General features: G+C 39.9%; 1 protein-coding gene across 6 annotated transcripts in view; it reads right to left on the reverse strand.

Annotated features, from left to right (window-relative positions):
• The window catches only part of LOC311584562 (monocarboxylate transporter 2-like), a 205,224-nt gene that overhangs the window by 105,650 nt on the left and 78,887 nt on the right, over positions 1–20,687 (reverse strand). For 2 of the 6 annotated variants that reach the window (XM_084759011.1, XM_084759007.1), the window contains exon 2: positions 14,047–14,146. The exons of the other annotated variants lie outside the window; for them this stretch is intronic. The gene's annotated coding sequence lies outside the window, so the exon portion shown is untranslated. The remainder of the gene's footprint in view (positions 1–14,046; positions 14,147–20,687) is intronic. 6 annotated transcript variants of the gene reach the window in all.

Here is a 20,687-nt window from a genome sequence, read left to right on the forward strand (position 1 = left end):
TCTGGACCCTAACACTAGGAAATGCTTTTGAGCTTCAGCCAGAAATTACCTTCCCAGATATTATGCAGCTTCCAGTTCCATCTGAAAATGAATGCAGTCGGTATGCAGCAATTCCAGGCTCGAAGTCATTATGTTCAAGTTACTGATGGGCCAGATACCTGACAGACATCTGTCTTATTTCTTTATTGTCGTGACAATATATATAACCAGGCAAAAGCAACTTGGAAGGAAAAAAAAAACATTTAATGTGGGCTTTTATTGTCAGAAGGTGAGTTTATAACCGTCACAGCAGGGAACATGGCTACAGACAGGCAGGCATGGTGATGGAGCAGTAGCTGAGAGCGTACATGTGATCCACAAACACAAGTCAGTCAGTCAGACAGACAAACAGACAGACAGAGACAGAGAATTAACTGAGGATAGCGTCGGGTTTTGAAACCTCAAAGCTTAATCCCAGTGCCACATATCCCCCAACTAGGCCAAACCTGCTAATCCTTCCCAAACAGTTCCATCAGATCAAGCATTCAAGTACACGAGACCTTAGGTGCCATGCTCTTCCAAACACCCTAACCTTATGGGTGTAAATATACTACATGGAGTTTGTGCAATAAACAAAACTGCCTCATGATGCATTTCTCAACCTGTATCCCTGTCACTGCTAGCCATGACCAAAGGTATTTCCTCCTCCATGTGTACTAGAAAGCCACCGATCTTAATTATCTATTTTTTTTCTTATCAAGGAATCAGCTTAAACGTTAACTACCTCCTGGAAATATTATGACTATTTTTATTGTGAATTGATTATTATGAGAAAATAAATCTATTGAAAATGCAACGCTATGTACTCTGTACACATCTTAAAACACTGGGACAATGTTTTGCTTTTTTGTTTTTGTTTGTTTGTTTTGTTTTGTTTTGACTCTGTGCTGAGTGGTTTTGCTTAAAATTGGGAGAAGGATACTGACTTGATTTGAAAGCCAGTGTAAGCCAAATAATTTCCACAAATACTTGCAACAGGGTGCTTTGATGAAAGAGGCTTTGCCACCCTCACTCTTAGCACAGAAAGAACCTCTGATGGTCTGAGCAAGCTTCTCGTTTTCACAGCGCTGGTGAGTGGCCAGCACTTCGGGAGCATGATCTCTCAGCTGGGTTACTACAACCCGCTACAAAAAGGGCTAGAGCACACTCAAATCCACGAAAGGCAGAAAACAGGTTCGTGTTTTCAGAGCGTGCTGCAGGGGAACCAGCTTTTAGGCTCTGCGTTAAGCTGCAGCAATGCTGAGGTTTGTTAAGATCCGAGACACCACACCAAGAAACGCCACTGCAACAGGAGTCACTGTGCCTGGAGTTCAGCCGCATGTACAAAGGAGAAGAGGGTGGCTGCTGCGCTCCTCACACGGTGCGAATCGATTGCCCACTGCTGACTTAGGGCCGCTTTATGTAACGCACTTAGTGTCAGTTGAATAGGATAGAACAGGCAAACTCTATCCTTCTCAAAAAAGTTTAGATTTGCACAAAAACTTAAAAAGCAAGGGAGCGCACAATGAGTTCTTAAGATTTTAATCACTTAATGGGCGCCATGAAGATCCAAAAGGAAAGCGGTTTTCTGGTTGGAGTCACTGAACTAAGCCTCGCCAAAGAAACTGGGATTAGAGGTGCCCTTCAAGAACAAGATGATATCAATGGATATCGATTCCACGGGAACAGAGGAAAAGTTTGCCCACACAAAGGCAGAGGGAAAAATTTAGAGAAGGGCAATAATAGATTTAAAGATTACGAAACACATGCACACATTTTCAAAGAAACTCAGGGTTTAATTTTCTTTCTTTTTTTTTTTTTAACAGAAATGACTTATGGAAAAGTGTCAGTCACTTCCATTCCATTTAAAAGTTGCCCAGAAAATAGTTTATCGTTTTTCATCTTAGTCCTTATGAGTAAAACATTGTTCAGTTTGCTGTTTTATGCATACAGTGGCCATTCTACGCTATTTAAGGAACTCTAGGAAAAGGTATTATGTTAATAGATGCTCAGGAGATAGGTGAGAACCTACTACAGATTGTTGAGAAAATGATCGATAATTTCTGAGTGCTACCTTGCAGGCAGCAGAAACGGAGAACAAATGGTGTAATCAGATGCAGCGTAGAGTGGACTAAATGTCTTGTGTCCTCGTAAATATATATATATGTTAAAGCCCTAAATGAGATGCTATTATGAGCTGGAGCTTTGGGAAGGGGTACGCTCTCTAGTGCCTCCTTTGTGATGAGTGTGCGAGCACAGACACAGCATGCAGGAAACGTGTTCTCTCTCTCTCTCTCTCTCTCTCTCTCTCTCTCTCCTCCACTTAATCCAAGGAGATGAAAAGGAGAACCCTCGCCAGAAACAAACTATATTTATCTTGAATGAATGTCTCTCATCTGAGCAAAACAGTTGTTCCTATTTCCTTATACAGTGGGAGCTGAAGAAACGGATAAACACATGGACAGACATATTGACTGGCAGACAAGCTAACGTGTAAGTTATGTAAATGAAGATAGGGAGAAGTATTTTGGAGGAAACTAACGTAGTCATTGGCTACTTTGACTTCTGTGCAAAATAGGAAAAAATTTAGCTGTTTACCATGTGATATTAATTAGCTGCATAAGCTGCCAGTCGTCAACTGAAGACTTATCCATCTGGCAGTCCCTAAGGTAAATGCTTGGTGGAAAAATATGAAAAAGAGTGTCATTTATTTTCTATCATTACCTAATAGGGGAGGTAGATATATCAGCGTATAATTACAGTCAAGTGTGCTAAGGCTTAGATGAAGTTGAAAGCAGTGAATTCTGCTGAGGGGACCTTGGCGTGACCTTGTAGAGGAAGTACCAACCAGCAACATCATGGAAGAAAAGCAGCTAGAGGAGAAGTTTGGATAAGTCATTTCTGAGAAGACCAAAATACTCAAAGACTTAATTATTGATGGGGGCCAGCAAGTGATGGGTCTCAACCATGGTCAGAAGGGGCATGAATTGAGAGCAGAAGTGCTTAGCAGTATCTGACGACATAAGCTAAAAGTTAAGGATTACAACAACCAGGTCCATGTGTGGTCATTGTAGACCATCAGGCACGAGGAGGAGAAGACTTGATGAAATTTCTAGTAAAAATTAGTTTAGCAGCAATAGAGGATCACAAAAGCAAGAGAAGTGATGGGCAGTGGGACAATTCACGCAGAAGATGTGAGCGTTCTGAACTGAACAGACAGCCACAATGAAAGAAAGGGTGTTATATTTACGAATGCATATAAACCAAGCATTTGGTGTAAATGTAGTACGACCACAAGAAGTATTGAGAATGACCCTGACATTTCCCTAATGGAACACTAGCTAAATACTGATTATCAAGTTTGTCAGTCCCACCGCGGTATAGAGACCAGCCCACGTGCCCGTGGCCAGGCCAGATGTACAAGCAGAGAAATCGATAGAGCCTAGAAAACTATGAGCTCAGCAGGAGCTGATGGTGAAGAAAGATGTATTACTAGAAAAGACACATGAGAAAGGGTGGAGGCAAAAGTCTGAATAACAGACAGAAAGAAAAAAAAAAGGAGGTCTCTGGGAAGAAAATAATGGAGAAGAGAGGTTTCATGGACATAAAAGAGAGTGGGAACGGAGTAGAGAAGACGTATTTACCCAGGGAAAAGGTGTCACATATAATCTTACTGCCTTGGAACACCTGGGGGAAAAAACATGTCATTATTCAAATTTTACAAGTAAATTATTGAGGCTGAAGTTTCACTCTAGCAAAATAAACCACAAAATCACATACACAATCAAGAAAGAAAGGGAGGGAGGGAGAGAATAAATTTCATAACACCGCTGAGCAAAGAGGTAGACGTGAAATGTCTACAGCCTAAGAAATCTAAATACTGGCCTATTAAATTTTAAATACTTCTGGAAGGTTTCATTTAATTTTTTTTTCCTAATTAAGTGCAAAAGAAATGAATAGCCTTTTTTTTTTTTCACCACTGAGGCGAGGCCCTGACACAGTGCCACAGGAAATTACTTCTGGTTTAATTCACCACTTGTGCAGACTCCCCTGGGTTCCAGGCCAATGTATGAAGCATAGCATTGTGTAAAGGAGATGAAACGTGTGAGGATCTGCAAGGCCAGCTTCCTCGCCAAGGAGGGAAACGCTTTACCTACAAGACAACCCAGCTGTGAAGCTGAAGCGATGAGATGAATTAAACACTCCACATTTAAAGGTCGAGTACTTCTAACGACCTCCACCCATGTTCTGGCAAGTAGGAAAAAAAATGGCACTAAGTAATATTTATAAATACTCATGAATGTTGAAGAATAGCCTCTTGGTAGGTGTTGAGTCTTACACACTAAACATTCAGATGAAAGCATCAATCCATTTTCTTCAGTGGCAAAGGATATAATACAGTCTAAGGCCCCCCCTTGACTGCATCTGACTAGCCTTTTCCTTTAATCTGACCAAGCTGCCATCAATTGCAACCCTCCAAGGCCAGAGGCAAAAGTCATCGTGGGAAAAGTGGGCAGATCTATGCAGTAGCCAGCCTGATCTCGGGGCCACGCCCTCGCACTCTGGCTCATTTCTGACCACACCCTCACGCTCTGGCTCATTTCTGATGTGAAGCAGACACTTGCTCCACGGGACTGACATCTGTGTGGATTTGCTGCTATCTGCAGCTTCCGCTGGCTCTTGCTTGCTTCAGAAGGCCTATAAATGAGTGCTGTTTGGTTCTTTATCGAGTGGGAATTAGTAAAGAGGGTGAGCTAAGTTGGGTTTCTAGTTAAGAATTTGTGTTTCTGTCTGCCAGGGCCTAGGGCATTATCAAGCATTGTAAACTGGAGATCATTGGAACCTTGCTGGGCTTCACAGCCACTGGGGAATGACTGTTGATAGAAATCCTCAGGTGATGGTTTCTGTTCCCCTAGAATCCTGCAAGTTTACAAGTAGACCGGTTTCTCTGGACTTACCAGGTCTCTCTCTCTCTCTCTCTCTCTCTCTCTCTCTCTCTCTCTCTCTCTCTCTTTCTCTCCTCCCTCCATCCCTCTCTCTCCCTTCCCCCCCTCTCCCTTCCCCCCCTCTCCCTTCCCCCCTCTGTGTGTGTGTGTGTGTGTGTGTGTGTGTGTGTGTGTGTGTGTGTGTAAAACATGTAGATCTCTATTATGCACTGTTACAAGCCTCTATGGCACAGGGATAGACAGTTTGGTCACAACACAGCATATCCCCATGTAGACCTCGCTCTCTATTTGCTTTTCACGCTGTGGCTTGCTGCACATCGGCTTTAGGCTTTGAACTCCAAGGCCAGCACAATGGCTTGGCCCTTTTAACCACCCAGTTTTCCCTATCAGCTACTTTTATTCTCTAGATGTTTCATACCTTCTTATTGATTTTCATATCTTAGTAACTTTTAGATACTTTCAACAAAGGAGTTTTATATCACAAACACAGAGTCCTGCACAAGTTAACTCCAGAAATAAAATGACCAATGTAAAATTAAAAAAAAAATAACTTATTGAAGCTTGATTTCAGGAAACACAGATAGATCCTACAGGAACGGTAACACAGGGGAAATCCCATCAACTGTTTTCTGTTTTATAGCTGGAGTCCAAAATGAGAGATCCCAATAATGGCCAAGGGAGGCAAAGTGATTTCTAAAGCAGAAGAAAAGGTGGAGGTAGAGGCCATGTGCATTACCAAAGACGAAGCTTTGTCATAAATTTGCAGTAACTATGACACTTAGAGACACAACAACAGCAACAACAACAACAACAACAACAACACAAACACACACACACACACAGAGTGCATGTAAGCTATTGTTTTAGGCCAAATGGCCATCTATACAGGCAAATATGGCACTAGAATATCTCTGGCCATCTGGAGGAAAATATGAACATCAGAGGGAAAAAATGAACACTAGAGGGATCACCGAAAATGATTCATTACATGAAAACTTAGTTCACAGTACTGGAAGACGTGCAGGGCACCACTTTTACACCCACCAATCGGAAGAGATGCAGTCAGTGAAATACAAAAATATCAAACAGAAACAGCTTAGTAGCAATAATAGCTAATCTATTAAAACTCAGAACTATCTGTGGAGCTATTACTATACACAAGTGGAAACAAAGTTTTAATCTAGTATAATGCCATTGTATTATTTATATATAAAGTATATAATGCACAAAAGATTTATCAGGTGCTTGATGATGGAAAAATACAATTATAGTCTGACTTACTTTGTCACTATATTGTGTGACTGAAGCATTTGACAAACTTCTACATTTTATTTTAGATGCCCTAAGTTAAGGAGGCACACAACAAGTTAAAGATATTCAAACTAGAAGAAAAATGATTGTGGATTACATGGCATCCCAGCAACCTTCGAGTGGGCTGATAGTGATGTTTGCACATGTAATTAATGGGATGCTTCTAACGTTAGCTTACGCTTCATTAAAAGGCAGCTAGAAGAGCTCACTGAACTATCTTCCTTTACCTACGCTGCACACACAGTGCCATCCATGAGATTCCCAAAGCACACTCACAATCTTTGGGACCAGGGCGTGATAGAGCTAGAGCATTAATTTCCTGTTTACTTCACCCTGAATAACCAGAGAACAAACGGTAAGCGACCCGGAGGTGGGGTAGGAAACGTGGACAAGGTCATGAGTACAGGCAGGTTAGCTCTGCACCTCCTCCTGGCTCAGTCCCAGTCAAAGGCTCACTGGGAATGTTTGAAACTATGCACCTGTCTATCTTCTTTATGAAAGAAATGATACTGTAATGAAAATTAAAATTTAAAAACTGATCTTTGCGTATCCTCACATGTGAAACAAAACTGTGCTCAGACCATACGTTCTGCTTCCCGGTCACAGTCTCTGTAATCTGTGAATAAAAAGGAAGAGTAGCTTGGAAATTCAGGCAATATCTGAAATTGATTAGAGGGTGTCCCAGAGGACTGGGTACACAAGACTAAATGTCAGAGGAAACGTGACCACGGCTGGGCCCCAGGAAGAAGCGTCAACCCGCCATACTTGGCCCAGCAGATGAAGTGGGTATGGCGGGGAAGAGCTTGATGTCTAGGCAGCATAGAAATCACCTCAGACATGGTGTACTCTAAGAAACCTGGATGTCAGCACCTGGGTCTGGGCGCAAGGACTCTGTTAGCCAAGGAATGTGGCTGCGGGGAACGCGGCGGAATTCCAGATCTCATCATGGGATAGAAATGCCAAAAACTCAATGGAATCAGTAAGGGTGTGTTGGAGGCTTCCAGAAACCTACCCTCAAAGTTGAAGGCATGACTGTGTGAAACTCAAGGCCATACGCAAAGGCCTAGGATCCTCTTAGGAAAAAAGTAGATGTTTAGACTACTAATGGGAGTCCTGGGTTCAAACCTCCCTACGAGGAAGCTCTGGGCTTGTGGCGCAGTGGGAAAGCAGTTATGTAGCGCATGCAAAGACCTGGGTTCGATTCCCAGCAAGGCGGAGAACAGTCCCTCCAGAAGTCACTAAGGAGCAGTACTCTGGGAGCCTTGCACTTGCCAGCAGGGAAAAAGACACATTTTAGCTCATGCCAAACTGTACTTGGACTTAAAAACAGGCCAGGTTTGCACGGCGAAGAAAACAAATGAATAAGAAGGCACTGACCTCAGAAACTAGTGTGAACGACAAACTGGTAAAAGGTACTATCAAGCCGGGCGTGGTGGCGCAGGCTTTTAATCCCAGTACCTGAGAGTCAGAGGCAGGCAGATTGCTACACAGAGGAACCCTGTCTCAAAAAACAAAAACAAAAGCGGTAATATCGAGAAGAATAAAAATTGTATGTGCTTCTTCCACTGCAGAGGGATGATCTCTTGTGCGTCGTCTGTTTCTCACTAACAGTCCCGTGTGCTTCCCTTCTGTGGAGTGTTCCTGTTCGTTAAATTTTTCGTACTCCAAAATGCTTAATGGTTCCCCCTCTCCTACAAGGATCTCACTCATTTTCTCTCGTCAATTTTCTTCTCCTTCCTCCTTCACTGTAGACATAGAACTTTGTTCTGCCCTGTTCTCACGAGGGTGAAAGGGCCGACTCTGAGAACAGGCTTTCAGAGGCTTTCGTCATCGACTTCAGGCTGAAGGAACTGAAAACACAAAGCCATCACTTCTGAGATCCACAGACAAGAAATATATCTTCATCCCCTGGGCAAGGTCATGCCTGCCTCCTTAATGCTAACTCTGATGCAGACTGATAATGCTGTGCTGTCTCGTCTTTTGTAAATCTACCTCATTGTCAAGTCAATAATAACCCAAACTTCTCAGAGGAAAGAGCTGTTACATGAAGTGGGAGATAATTTTCCAAGTTGACCTGGCTTGTTTTGTTTGCATCCAGAATTTGAAAACTGAATCTATACTACTCAAAGACGCCCCCATTTTTTTTCCCTGACAAAACTCAGAATAACATACATAATCAAACCTATTTCACAGACAGGAATTTTTGGCACCAGGGAATCAAAATCTATTCAGTGTAGTTTAAGGAAAAGGGGAGAAGAAAAATAAAAATAAACACTGCTGAGGATCAGAAAATGATTGTCCCAAATTCAAGTATCAGTGACAAAGTTTTCTGTCTGACCTTCTCCTGCCTAACCCTCCACATCCCCACCCCTCCTTTCCCCACCCCCACAGCCACCCTCACCCCCACTTCCTCCCCCACCCCCACCCCCACCCCACCCCCACCCCCAGTCTCCTGTCCTCATTCTCAGCTTCTTCTCTTCTTCTCAGGGAAGCCATAGAACATACTGTTGACTTTCTCCCAAAGAAGGGACGCAGAAGCCAGAAGCCACAATCCCCAAGGGCAGCTGACAAAGCAAAACCATACCACTCTGGCCTTCTCTAATAATTGCTCTAAGACCTGGCCATAAGGAGATTGTCTAAGAGGCTGAGGGCAAGTCAGTGATGTGCCGACTGGGCAAGCAAGAAGTCTTGAGTTCAGATCTCTTAAGCCCGGATGAAAAGTCAGGCACGGCAGTTGTGAGTATCCGTACCCGCAGTACTGGGCAGGTGAGTGTAGGATCCCAGAAGCTTACCGCCAGCCAGATAACCAACAGTGTGCTTCAGGCTCAAAGAGAGTCTTAAAATAAATGTGGAGAAGGACACAGGAACACACCCTATTGACCTCTGGCCTTCACATATATATATACATGTGCACACACACACACACACACACACACACACACACACACACTTAGACACTCTCTTTGTGTGTCAGTATCCCTGTCTCTTTGTCTCTCTGTCTCTCCATCTCTTCTTCACAGACAGGATGATAGGCAGTCAGACAGAGAGACAGACAGACAGACCGTAGGTCAGACAGACCACACAGACAGATAGATATTCCTTACTAGCCAGAAAATCCAACCATGTGAACAGACATGTGTGGCGGGGAGCTCCTTCAATTTATTCCTGTTAGATCACACTCATCTGGCCCAATCATTTCTACACAGCTCTATACACTTTATTTCACTTGAAAGCCTAAGGCTTGGGTTATTCAACATTAAATCCTGTGTTATCCATAAAATTATGATTAAATATATGTTTACAGTTTAAATATATACTATTTATCAGTTAACAGAGGCATAAATAGATATGAAGTCACCCTTTCTGCCACTGATGTATCAACTCTATTGGCCTGCTAAGTGTTGAGTAGCTTCATTTTCTGTCACCAGTGGCACTGGAGGTTTCAGAGGCTGGGAATGAGGGCTGGGTATTGACGTGTGGAGTGAGGAGTTCGAACATCCAGTTCCAAGCATCATCTCTATTATTTATAAACTTGGCAAATATTAGTGAATTGTGTTACACCTTACTGTCTTGGTTCTTTTTCTAGAAAAACAATAGAAAGAAATAACAACGGTCCCTCCTAGGTCTATGGATTAGACAAATTAGCATATGAAGTACTCAGAACAGTACCCAAGAAGTGTAACTCATTATTATAATAGACTTGTTATGGATACATGCTCCATTCTTCCCCCATACCCAGTGACTGTCACACTTATGTGCCACACAGCCACCACTCAATGGCCTGTCTTAAACCACCAGAGCCTTGTAAGTCTTGTACACAAGTTACCTCACTGGATTTGTGGACAGGAATAGAGCCTCAGAATTCATCACTAAGAGGTCATGGGACAAATTCAGAGAGTAATAAAGAAGTGATAGCACAAAGGACACCAGGCACGGGTCCTTGCCCTCTCAGTACAATATTAAGATAAATTCATGAGCAATCGTCCAAGAAAAGACGAGCTACTTATATGTTGGCAAGTTCACTGTTTTCCTGCAAACCTTTCAGCTGAAGGAATTTTATAATGTGTCACAGATTGAAGAACACTAACTAGTGAACAATACAAGCGAATACTAGGACAAATAATTTTTAAGCTTCTTTGACTGCATAATTCAGTTTTGCACAGCGAGTCTATGTGAAGTAACCCATTGTGCTAAGTTGTAATTAAGTCTAAATGCAATTCTGAAATTATTTTTTAAAGTGTTCTCCTTGGGATACTATACATCAGGGAAGGGACGAGGCACTACAAGAAAACACTTATCTAAAAGGTGTGCACATGGGTAACTGAGACTTCTGCTGTGCACTTTCAGCTGGAAGGGGACAATCTACCTTAATACACTGACTACATGTGATCTTTATTCTCATTGTCTTCCTGGGCATTAGAACTTAGTGACAGATAATTCTAATGTCTTGTTTCAGCAGATTGGTAAAAGTAACTCAAAGGTCTGAAACGTCCTCTCATGATTCTTGACCATGTGTCACTTTTTTTTTTTTTTTTGGTTTTTCGAGACAGGGTTTCTCTGTGTAGCCTTGGCCATCCTGGACTCACTTTATAGACCAGGCTGGCCTCGAACTCACAGCGATCCGCCTGCCTCTGCCTCCCGAGTGCTGGGATTAAAGGCGTGCGCCACCACGCCCAGCTGACCATGTGTCATTTCTACTCGTCGCTTTTGTTATTAGATATATTTTTTCATAGCTTTCAGACATGCCAGAACAAAATGTCATGAGCTTACTTAGAAACATAATGGGCATAAAAGGACCAGAAGCCACATATAATAATATTATAACTTACCTTAAGCACTGGCTTGATAAATGCTTTAGTACAAGCTATGTGGACTACAGGGTCAGGACATGGTAAGCAACATTATCTAGTAGGTTGGATTGCAAAGTAGGTAAGCATTGAATACTATTGTTCATTACCCACTGCAGCCTATGGGCTGCATCACTGTGGCTATATTAGGAGAGGCAAGTTGGGCCACAGGCATTAATGGATGTTTTCGGTATGTTCAAAATATTCTGTATTTAATACTAAATAAAAGCTTTCTATAAGGCAAAAGGCCACAGGATAGCACAAAATTGGCACAGGCCAATTAACAAATGTGAAAGAAAGCTATAGTTCAGTAATGAAGAATCTGCTCCGGAAGAGCTCAGCATTCTAAGATACTTCTACACGTGATATAGGCATCAACATGTCACTACAGTAAACGGTACTTCTCCAAGGTTTGTGAAGATGGCATGATCCCATCGATAACAAAAGAGCTACTGTGGCCTCACAGCATTGGAGTCCACGTCATTCAAGGTGGAAGGCAATACTTATTTTGAGATTGATAGGGAAAAACTAGTTCTCAAAAAGTATTCTCACCTCAATAAGCTTACTTAAAGTTTTGGTACTACTGTTATTCACTCTACCAAAATAAACATGAACAAATCAAATGATCATAGAGCTTATTGCTTTATTGTAAAGACAGTGGAAATCAGGGTCTCAGTTTGGAATGCACTGTAAAACACTGGATATGCTGCATGCCTAGAATTGTGAAATTGAAGTCTATATTTTTCCAGTTTACCTATAAGACAAGGATCCGTGTGTGTGTGTGTGTGTGTGTGTGTGTGTGTGTGTGTAATAAGAGAGAGAGAATCTGAGGTTGTGTCTAAGACAAGATAGACAACTTCTGAAATGACCTTGAATTCACTTCTGTTATTTCATACTATGCATTAACTTGAAGCAGCATTCTCAGAACTGACAATTAAAAAACTGAAGTATCCATCAATCCTGAAAACTGCTGAAAATGTTTTATATCCTGTTTATATTCAGTCAATATTTAAGTATGTAATAATAAACAAATGCATGAGTTTATTACTATGAGATTTTGTTTTTATCCTAAACAAATAGGAATTGTTTCAAAGTAAGTTTATGGCTTATTAATAAATGACTTATTAGTAAATTTGTTTCCATAACTATTTTATATAGTCATATACCCAGGGCCACATAAAAAAAATCCAGGAAAAAAGTAACAAGTAGAAAAGGTTGAAAAGCTTTGTTTTGAATGGTGTCTTGTAAAAATTCAGTAATGCAATTTTTTACCAAAATGGTATACATATCAAGTTTGAAAAATTATAAACTGTAGTTTAAGTTGAATGTTCTTCTTACCAAGTAGCATTTTATTAATATATGAATGGAGAGAAATGACAGGGTATACATATATACACGTACACACATATATGTATGTATGCATATATATTTACCCTTATATATGTATATATACATGTTTATGTGTCTGTTATGTATATATAAATATATATAAACTGTTAATGCCAGTATAAAAGTCATAAGCAAGAAATTATTTGAGCACTGTGTTTATACAATTAAAGATCCAAAGTAAATTTACAATACACTTATATTAAGCATTTAATCTCCATTTAATAGAAAAATGGGCCTAAGAATAATACTAAAAGAGTGATTTTTTTATCACACCACTACAATTCTAACTCAAAATGTTATTCACTTGAAAATGTATATTAACTGTTGACTTCATCAGCCATTTAACTAAATAATGACTTAATGCCATGACATGTAAAGATCAAAATTTAGAAAGTTTTATCTTAAATAAAATCTTAGACAGAATATGATTTTTATTGGCTAAAGTATAAAACTTTTCTAGTAAGCCTGGGTAGAAATGAGTTCTATTTATCTTCTAACTAAGAGAGGTTATGGAAACTGTGGAAGGAAACACTGCTTGAGCACTACCTCTGCCCTGAAAATGGAGAGGTTATTTGCTGTGAACAAATATTTTCTTCAGAATAAAGTGACTGACTTCTCCTTCTTCATTTTCCTTACTAAACACCCATGCTTGCCTCTTCCAATCAGCCAAACTGACAAAACTGAATAACTGCAGAGTCAAATCCAGCAGTATCATGAATTTACACTAGATTATGTTCCAAAATGACTGTCAAATAAAACAAAATTCAGCTAATATTTATTCATTACAATTGTAAAAAATAGCTAAGTCTTTTTTTTTTTCCATTAAAACAAAGCAAAGCATCCATGTCTATTAATTTCGGAATAAATTGAGGAACAGGAGCTTATAGAAAATAAATGCATATTTAGATTACTTTAGTTGCCTGCCCAGAATGTCTGTGTTGAAATGATTTTTGTAGTTTTAATTATCTAATTCTATTTGGTTTTGCTCAAAATAATTGATAAAATCTTTGTGCTAGAAGCAAAAAGAAAAACACCCACAAATGATACTGTGACGGCTCCATCAGAGTGCTTACATGCTCAGCACATAACAGGTATACCTAATTTGTCTACTATATGCCTAGGGAAACGCTGCACAATGAAATGTCTGCTCTATTTATACCTAAAGGTTAGAGACCTGAGGTGGCAAAGTCACAAACCAGTTGCGTCAGGCACCGTGCTGTTGGTGCCCTTTACGCTTTTATTTGCAGGTCTGGCTTCTGGAAACTATTGGGTTCCAGTGACTGCTGTATGTAGTTTCCACTTTCAGCAAAGTGAAGGGCACTTCAGAGGCCAGCACCCTTAGCTACAGTTAATGCCAGGAACCAACTGAGTCAGGTCACCGTGGAGGAGGCAGGTCAGGCTGCACAATGAGGCAACAGCGAGATCCAGCAGCCCCCATTGTGAATCCCTGGCTCTAGGAAGCTCTCATGGGTGAAAGCTCTTTTATTTTGAATACAGCAAAGTTTATTAAAATATTGTCTTGTACACAGACTTACTAGAACTTAACTTTGGCCAGTCCAGGACTGGATATGGAGAGTCACAACCTTATCGACCATGATGCTCCAAGGACATAGACAGTCACCAAGAGAAGAATGCCTGGTAACAGGGAAGGCATTGTCATTGGAGCCATTACTGTGATACACAGTGTTGATTTCACAGAGAACACTACATCTGAAGTTCTTTCAGTGATGACACACAGGTCTCTCTATAAACCTACTTCCTACCCGGACAGAAAATCCTCCTAACATGAGATTCTTTTTAAAAAAGTAGAAGTCAGTGTGAAATGAAGAGAGGAGTTTTATTCATGATACCTGTTATATTTAAAACAAACACAGAGTGAAATTATGCCACTGTGTGTATGGTTTCAATATTGCAGGATTTGAGACAGAGTCTGGAGATTTGGAAAGGAGATGGCTCCTAAAACAGCCTGGGTAACTTCCAAAGCACAGGGACTCTCACAGGTAGGAAGCTAGGCCAAGGTAAATGTGCCTGCAGGTTCAGAATCTGCATAGACGTTGCCTTTCTTCCTCCAGAATGTTGCTTCACTTGTCCCAGAAGAGGGGAATGCTGTGTTCTCCTCTGGTAGAAGGTAGGAGGGCAAGGGGTCCCATGGCTGCATGAAGCCTTGATCCCCTGTTGCATCCTCACAACATCACCACCCGATGAAGGCCCTGTGCACACTGCTGTCATGCTGCCTACTGTGTTTATGCAAATGGACAAACCACCCCAGACACAATGGCCAACAAGGCCATTTCACAAAATAACTTGATTCTATAATAAAATGAAGTTTCACAGCATGGCACTTTGATCATCTTATATTATGCTGGTCCCTTTTAATAACATGAGAGCACATCCAATCCAGTTCTTTTCAATCATTAGGGTTTTTATGAGAAAAATAGTTCATTCCTGGAACCCCAGCTGTCCATTTAGAAATATTTCCCACCCTGAGATACAATCTGAAGCCATGTGCTACCTGTAGGCTCCAAAGAGTCTACTATCTACATGTCAATCCTACTTAAGAGACTGCTCAAGAATACTGTCATAATCCTAAAACATTGCCAACTTGACTCTTTATCTCAGTGCTCGTAGAATAAGCCTTGGATAATTCAAAAGCCTGCTTCAGTAATTTCCTCTTGTGTGAACTACTGGTTTTGGTCCTTTGGTTTTTGTAAACAATATGAAAAGAATAATTGTTTGAAAAAAATACATAACTGGTGATTTGGAGACAGTCTACAGAAGTATTCACTTAACAATGGAACATTTAGGAGGGAAAGGGAGATTGTAAATAGGTAAATAAGTGAAACCAAAAGTGAAAAAAATATATATCATTCCTTGGTTTACCTTTCAGCTCTCCCCCAATAAAGTACTGTTCAGTGGCCAGTATACAATTATACCAGGTATTTCCTCCATCCCAAGGAGGAAAATTTCACCCAGGAAAACAAAGGAGATAAATAATGCCATATTCACAAAAACAAAAGAAAGGAGGCTCACACACATACTCTACCACTACCAAATTAAAAAAAGAAAAAAGGAACCATCCATGGCTTCAACTCCCCAATGAAGAGACACACAGGCTAATAAAATGGATGCGAAAACATTCTGCTGCATGCAAGAAACACACCTCAGCAATGAAGACACACATTACCTTAGAGTAAAGGGTTGGAAAAAGGTATTGCAAGTAAACAGACCCAAGAAACGAGCTGGAGTAGCCATTCTACTATCTAATAAAATAGACTTTCAACCAAAATTAATCAAAAGAGATGGGGAAGGACATTTTATACTCATCAAAGGGAAAATACAATGAGATAATGTCTCAATTCTGAACATCTATGTTTCAGATACAGGAGCACCCATACTCATAAAAGAAACATTACTAAAGCTTAAGTCATACACTGAATCCCATGCATTAATAGTGGGAGACTTCAGCACTCCACTTTCACCAATAGTTAGATCATCACAATGGAAATAAATGAGGAAACAAGGAAACTAATACATATCACGAGTCAAATGGACCTACTGATATATACAGAACTTTTCAACCAAACACAAAAGAGTTCACCTTCTTCTCAGCACCTCATAGAATCCTCCCCAAAATTAACCATATACTTGGTCACAAAGCAAACCTCAACAGATACAAAAAGACTGAAATAATCCCTTGCATCTTATCAGACCACCATCAACTAAAGCTGGAACTCAAAAACAACAACAACAACAACAACAAAAAAAAAACCAGAAAGCCTACAAACTCATGGAAACTGAACAAATCCCTACTCAATGATAACTGGGTAAGGAACAAAATAAAAAAGGAAATTTAAAACTTGCTAGAATTCAATGAAACTGAAGGCAAAACATACACAAATTATGGAACACAATGAAAGCAGTGCTAAGAGGAAAGTTCATAGCACTAAGTGCCTTTATAAAGAAAGTGGAGAGATCCCATACTAGCAACTTAACAACACACTGAAATCTGTAGCACAAAAAGAAGCAAACTCACCAAAGAGTAGTAGATTGCTGGAAATAATCAAAATCAGGGCTGAAGTCAATAAATTAGAAACAAAGAGAAAATTCAAAGAATCAACAAAACCAAGAGCTGGTTCTTTGAGAAAACCAACAAGATAGACAAACCCTTAGCCAAACTAACTGAAAGGAAAGGGGAGAGTATTCAAATGAACAAAATCAGAAACAAAAATGGAGACATAAGAACAGACATTAAGGAAATCCAAAGAATCATTAGGTCGTATTTCAAAACTCTATATGCTACAAAAATCTAAAAACCTAAATGAAGTGAACAATTTTCTTGATAGATACCAACTACCAAAATTGAACTAAGATCAGGTAAGTCAATTAAATAGTCCTATATCTCCTATGGAAATTGAGGCAGTCATGAAATATCTCCCAACCAAAAAAAAAAAAAAATCCTAGGGCCTGATGGATTTAGCACAGAATTCTACTAGGCTTTCAAAGAAGAGTTAATACCAATTCTCTTTAAGCTATTGTATATAATAAAAACAGAAGGAACATTACCAAACTCATTCTATGATGCCACAATTACCTTGATACCCAAACCTAAGAAAGACTCTACAAAGAAAGAGAATTTCATACCAATTTCTCTTATGAACTTTGACACAAAAAATACTCAATAAAATACTCGCAAACTGAATCCAAGAATACATTAAAAAAAAATCATTCACCATAACCAAGTAGGCTTTATTCCAGGCATTCAGGGGTAGTTCAATATATGGAAATCCATCAATATAACCCATCATATAAACAAACTGAAAGAAAAAATGCATGATCATCTTAGATGCTGAAGAAGCATTTGAAAAAATTGAAAACCCATTCATGTTTAAAGTCTTAGAGACAGCAGGAATACAAGGCACATACCTCAACATAGTAAAGGCAATATGCAGCAAACCTATATCCAACATCAAACTAAATGGAAAGAAAGTTAAATCAATTCTACAGAATTCAGGGACAAGACAAATCTGTCCACTCTCTCCACATCTCTTCAATAGTACTTGAAGTCCTAGTTATAGCAATAAGAAAACTAAAGGAGATCAAGGGAATACAAATAGGAAAGATGGAAGTCAAAGTATCACTACTCATGGATGACATGATAGTATACGTAAGTGACACTAAAAATTCTACCAAGGAACTCCTGCAGCTGATATACACCTTCAGCAAAGGGGCTGAATACAAAATCAACTCAAAAAAATAAGTAGCCCTGCTGTACACAAATGACAAATGGGCTGAGAAAGAAATTAGGGAAACTACACCCTTCAGAATAGCCACAAATAATACAAAGTATCTTGGTGTAACTAATCAAGCAAGTGAAAGACTTATATGAAAAAAAAAAAACTCCAAGTCTTTAAGGAAATAAATTGAAGAAGATACCAGAATATGGAAAAATCTCCCATGTTCATGGATTGGGAGAATGGACATAGTAAAAATGGCCATCTTACCAAAAGCAATTTACATTTTCAATGCAATTCCCGTCAAAATGCAAATGCAATTCTTTATAGACCTTAAAAATTCAATTCTTAACTTCATGTGGAAGAACAAAAAATCCAGAAGAGCTAAAGCAATCCTGTACAATAAAAGATCTTCTGGAGGAATCTCTATCCCGGATGTCAAGCTGTACTATAGAGCAACAGTAATAAAAACAGCATGGTACTGGCATGGAAATAAGGTAGTTGATCAATGGAATCAAATCAAAGACCCAGAAATAAATCAACATACCTATGGACACTTCAATTTTGACAAAGAAGCCAAATCCATACAATGGCAAAAAAGATAGCATCTTCAACAAATGGTGCTGGTCTAACTGGATTGCTACATACAGAATAATGCAAATAGATTCATATTTATAAGCATGCACAAAAACAAAGTCCAACTGGATTAAAGACCTCAACTTAAAACTGGACACTCTAAGTTTGTTAGAAGAAAAAGTGGGAAAGGGTCTTAAAATCATTGGCAAAGGAGACAACTTCCTGAACAGAACATCAACAGCTCAGGTTCTAAGATCAACAATTAATAAATGGGACCTCATGAAACTGAAAAGTTTCTGTAAGGCAAAGGAAACAGTGAACAGAATAAAGACAGCCTACAGACTGGGAGAATTCACCAAACCTACATCTGACAACGGGCTAATATCCAAAATATATAAAGAACTCAAGAAATTAAACACCACCAAACTAAATATCCCAATTTTAAAAATGGGGCACAGAGCTAAACAGATAATTCTCAACAGATGAATGTTGAATAGCTGAGAGACACTTAAAGAAATGCTCTGTGTCCCTAGTCATCAGGAAAACATAAATCAAAATGGCTCTGAGATTCCATCTTACACCTATCCAAATGAATAAGATCAAAAATTCAAGTGACAGCTGGCCAGGATGTGGTGAAAGGAGAACACTCCTCTATTGCTGGTGAGAGTGCAAACTTGTACAACCACTTTGGAAATCAATCTGGTGATATCTCAGAAAATTGGTAATAATTCTGTCTCAAGACACAACCATTACCACTCCTCGGCAAGTACCTGAAAGTTGCTCTACCATACAACAAGCACATTTGCTCAACAATGTTCATAGCCGCCTTATTTGTAATAGCCATAATCTGGAAACAATCTAGATGTCCCTCAACCAAAGAATGGATAAAGAAACTATGATATATATGCACAATGGAATATTATTCAGATATCAAAAACAAGAAATTCTTGAAAATTTCAGGCAAATGGGTGGAACTAGAAAATAGTCGTCCAGAGTGGGGTAACCAAGATCCAGGAAGACACTCATGGTATATACTCACTCATAAGCAGATTTTAGCCACTTAATACTGGATATCTACATTACAATACAGAAACTTATGCACCAACCAAGGACCTTCCTTGTATGATGTGGACCTAGACCCTCTTCTCAGGTGTACTAAATAGGCAGCGTGGTCTCCTTTGGGTCCCACAATATGGGGAGTAGAGACTACTTCTGACATGAACTCTGGCCTCCCAACATTGATCACGTCCCCCCTGGCACTGTTGCCTTGCCAGGCCACAGAGGAAAGAGACGTGATAGGCTGAGGTCCAATGATAGGGGAGGAGGGCTCCCCTTTCTGAGGACTAGGGGAGGGAGAGAAAGAGGAGGTGGGAGGTTGGGATCAGGATGTGATGAAGGAGGGTGCTATTATCGGGATGTAAAGAATTCGAACTGCAGAACAAGTAAGTAATTTATATTGCTAATCCCACTATCTGGGACTAGCTCTGAGACTGGCTGAGGCATGATTGTCTATGCATAGGCAATGTTTCTGGTTGGTCACAGAATTTCTATGACTTATTATTAGATGCCATTCTTCGTGTGGCATGAAGATTTGCAGGTGTCTTTCTTCTGTTAATACAAAGAGCAGTGAGGCAGCCTTAATTGTTCTGTGCATCTCACATACCTCACACATTTAGAGCTTTAGGATTGTATAATGCTTGTGAGATAATATATGTTTTCAGAACAAAAGAACCAGACACCGACACTTGATCAGACCTGACAGGATCCCATTCCTTTCAGCATGCTGGATGCTGCCATCCTGCATCCTTCATGCCCCAGCTCTAAGCACTCCAGTTGCTGTTACTCATAGGAATAGGACCACTCCCAGGAAAGCTTTAAAGAAAGCTTCCGATCCCAATTGGTCCAACATTTCAGAATGTCTCATACAGGACTTCTATTTAGAAACTGGATCACAAAGGCTATTCTTGGCTTGTTTAACCATTTTCCCCCAATTTTATTTGGGCCCCTACAAAGGTATTTTCACCCCCAAATCAGCCATAAGAAACCTTAAGAGAATGATGCCCCATTTCCCCTAAGAGAGGTTAGGTAGGATTCCGGTTGCTCCCTTGGGCTACAGATGTTTATTTTCATTGGTAGTTTGTTGCGTTATTATTGGTCTTATTGAAAGAGAAGAAGAGGATGAACTCGGGGTTGTCTCTTTTCCTTTAGCTTTCTTTCTTAGGTTTGGAGATAGGGGTTGACAAGAAAGAAGGAAGGGGAATATAGAAATACACAGGAATGACAGGACAAAAAAAAATAGATTGTTGAATATACTCCTCAACTTAAGGCCTTAGTTGTTACTCACATATAAGGTTATTTTTAGTTCATTG

Source organism: Acomys minous (assembly GCF_964271855.1).
Source record: "Acomys minous genome assembly, chromosome: 15".
In the NCBI taxonomy this organism is placed as follows: domain Eukaryota; kingdom Metazoa; phylum Chordata; class Mammalia; order Rodentia; family Muridae; genus Acomys; species Acomys minous.